This window comes from Belonocnema kinseyi, chromosome 6 (genome assembly GCF_010883055.1).
Source record: "Belonocnema kinseyi isolate 2016_QV_RU_SX_M_011 chromosome 6, B_treatae_v1, whole genome shotgun sequence".
Classification (NCBI taxonomy): domain Eukaryota; kingdom Metazoa; phylum Arthropoda; class Insecta; order Hymenoptera; family Cynipidae; genus Belonocnema; species Belonocnema kinseyi.
The window spans coordinates 7,869,415-7,873,543 of NC_046662.1; positions in this window are offsets into that span (position 1 = coordinate 7,869,415).

The following is a 4,129-nucleotide window of genomic DNA, read 5'->3' on the forward strand; positions in this document are numbered from 1 at the left end:
TCCTGCGATCTGAGATAATTATAATTATTTCCTAATTTTTTGATGTATTTTTCAAATTTGTATATTTCCTTTTTCCCGCGATTTTCTCTTGCCATCTAGTGATGAAAGAGCGAGCCTATAGTCGCTCGTAACAATTAAAAAAATATGGCCGCCGAATTGAACACGAGTCAAATGCAAATAAATAATAATTGAACAATTAATAGTTTGTGAATAAAGGCAAGAATGTTACAATTAAAAATCGCTGTATAAAAGCGAAAGTTTTCAATAAGTGTGGATTCAAGTGTATAGTGTGCAAGACTTTCAGAGTGTTGTAAGTTGTATGTTTATTGTTTTTGCCACGCTCGGAAAGTTTCGAACTGTACGTAAGTGTGATTTTACACATGTGTGTATGTGTACGTACTCATTCTGACTGTCATTTACCGGTCTGTGCTGTAGATGGGTAAATGCGGTAAAACTCAAAATATGAATAAATTATACTAATTAAAAGTAATTAAATACATTTTTTAAACATTTTTGCACACAATCCGAATTAAAATACATGAATAATTTTAAGATAGGAAAAAAGAGACTGTAGATAATAATGAAATACATGTTCGATGTGCAACATAACCAACAAATCTCAAGTCTTACGCCGCGAGCAGCAATTCGGCATACAAATTCGGCAAAGAAAAGCGGACTTTTTTAGTTCCTTCAGGTTCAGATCGTCTTCTCGAATGGGAAAAAGCAATTCTTCGACAGAATTAAACTTTACAAAGTGGTCAATTTTTTTGTGAGCTACATTTTTTACCTGAACAAATTATTAGAACAAACGAGAAGTGAAGGGTCCCAATGACAAGGTTATATCCTCATTATGTGTGTGTTTTATAAGTTTTATACTGCACATATTATTAAAGTACAATTTAAATAGAAGTCATACTAAGAATTAAAAAAAAAATAGTATCACGGATAAGTTAACCAAACAGGAAATTTCAGTGTTTTGTCTGCATACAAAAGTAATACGAGAGTTTATTATCATTAGTAGTATTTTATAAAACTTTGAGAAGAATTATTTATAAAATTATAAAGTAGGAAAGTAGGTATGTTTTGTGCTTTATTTTTTTTAAACTCAACTTTTTTTGAATCCTCAACTACGTTTTACCTAATTGAGATATTTACCGTTTTCTTTTTGATTTTGATAGTCTTTATTGTTTTATTTTGAAAAACACCGAAAAATATAAAAAGATTCAAAATTAATAAAATCGCGGAGGTTTTTATGAAATTATTAAGAGTTGCTTTAAAAAAAAACCAAAATTATATATTTTTTGCCAATTTCGTTTCAAATTTTTAGTTTCACAATAAAGATATCTTGTGAGTATTATACGCGATTAATAACTTTTGTCGTCAGGCGAAGTTTTTATCATATAATTAAATTTTCTTACTTTTTTTTTAAACACCGACAGATACGAAAAAAAATTTGCAGAAAATTTGCAAGTCTAAAAACTTTCTATTGAAATGACCATTACTCTTTTGCGATACCTTATATTGTTTGCGAGGAAAATTGAAAATGAAATTTATAGGAAAAAAATCATTCTGTTGGCTTCAAAAATGGTTTAGCCCACATAAAGCTAATAGAATGACTTTCTTATATTAGCAGAAATATTTCCAAAAGATTGAGAAGAATAAAAAGCTGGGTTTTTCTAAAAACTATATTTTTATTTTCTAAAATTTGATGAAAAAATGTAAGATTTCCTGGTAAATGCCACCTTTTCATTCTTCCCAATATTTAAACAAAGTTTCTGCTAATAGAAGAAGGGCATCATATCAGCTTTGGGTGGGTTAAACCATTTTTTAGGCCGGGAGAATAATATTTTTAAATAAAAAATTAATTGCTGAATTATTCTCGCTAACGATGTAAAATATTGCAAAAGGCCAAGGGATTATTTTTATAGGAACTTTAGGCCTGAAAAGTTTGATCTAAAAAAAATTTCATATTTATAAAGTTATAATTTTAATAATTTTATATTCAAATTTCATTAGAATAAATACATACATAATAAATATAAATTGTTAAACGCGTTTAAATGTTGCTTGCAATATATGAAATTTTGAAAATCCAGCGATATATAGCACTTTTAAAATAATCTTTTTCCAATAATCCTTTTACACTTCAATGACTTTCAAATTTATAAAATATTAATTACCCATCAAAGAATTGTTGGTCTCAATTTTTTCAACTGAAATGATCTGGAATGTTTTTATTTAATATTAATTTTTGAATTTTCCATAAGACCAATATTTTTCCAGAGCAGGACGATTGACGCGCCGCCCAGCGGATTAGTACACCCGCAAAGTGGAACTTCTAAGCGACAACTACTTTTCTCAGTAGTCGGATAGGGCTGGCCGCGAGCTTTTGAAAACACGAATGGCTAAGTTATAGAGTTTAACGTGTGAATGAACAATTTTCAGAACAAAAGTTTTGTATTCAAAGTATAATGAAAAAAAGAGCAAAACCTATTCCTTTTTAATCGAGTTCGCAATATTTAACAGAAGAGTGTGAAGGAATCAAAAAATTGAAGAATTTAAAGGAAGGGATAACAATTTCTGTTATCTTATTTTATACAAATAATAACTAATGACAATTTGAGTATTTCCCATAATTTTTTAAACTATTGTTAATTATTTAAAGGAATTTAACTTATTTAAACAATGATTTAACCCAAAATATTTTTTAAATAATCTATTTTCTGTTTGAAATATAATATTTGGTCAAGACTTGGAGTATTTACATTTTTTAAAAACGTCATGTAATTATTTAAACCATTTATTATTTTTTATTTTCAAAATTTTTAAAAATTAAGCCAGAGATGTCTACTTTTATCTCAAATTGGCACCCTATTCTATCGAGCCTAATCTATCCTCGAGCAGTTTTTTTCGATGACCTTAAAAAATAATATAAAATAGAATACATTCAATTATTTTTCTGAATATAATTTTCGTATTTTCCGAAATAAACATAATACTCAATGATCTCGAGTAGTAAATACTGTAAAAATCATTCAATATTATTGGTTAGATAAGTTTTCGGAATTAAGGGATCGTCCACATATTACGTAAGACATTTTTCTTTTGTTTATATCGCTGCGTCCTTTTCAACTTGATAAAAATATTATTTTCGTCTTTATTCAAACAACAGAAAAACGTCTTACGTAATATATGAACAATCCCTAAGGTGATTGAATGAAAAGAACAATTCTTGGTAGTTGAAAGAAGAAAATAAAATTACATATAGTTTTCCAATTCTGGAGTCAAACTTGTCATCCATCAAATGCCTTGTCATTCATTTTATATTAAAATGAAGTAAATTAAATTTTTTATGCTATATTAGTGTTGTGAACACACTAAATCAACTGTAAAAAATGAAAACCCAAAGTTAGGAAGGAAAGCATGAAAATAAAAATGTTTTTTGGGGTAATGTGGTCAAGAAGAAAATAGATCATAATAAAAGATATATGGAACTAACCAACAAAAGGGATTTATATGAACATGCATTGATGGATTTACAAGAGTGGAACAAAAAAGGTTCTTTTTAAAATTTAGTTTTACATTGCTATAGTTTGTTGAACAAACTTGTGACGTTAAAACGAGCTTTGATACACGGTGAGCTGAAAGACACTTTTAGCTGGTCGGCCATGCCGAAAAAAACGGAGTAGGTAGATTTGTTTAGAAGGCTTTCAAGAATTGAAAAAACCTGGAATCAAAATCCTAGCTGATCGTTTTTTACAAATTTTAAGGGAAACCTATAATTTTTTTATTAATAACCACTCTTAGCTTTTAACCCAGGATCAACGACGAGGACGTGGTGGTTGGCTGACCCCATTATTTTTTTTCACTTCTTAACATTCTAAATAAGATCTGTAATTTATCAAAACAATAAAATTAACGTCAATAAATATGGATAACAACTTCAATGTAAAAGGCACTTCATAAATGTTTTGAAGATAATTCAACTAGAGCAATTCTTACCTCTGAATTTCAAAAACTCGTGATCAATTGATTCTCCACTTTGTTCAGACCATAATCCCAAACCACATTTTGATTCCAAAAAACTTAAGCATTTATCAATATGCTTTACTATTACATGTACCTTCAA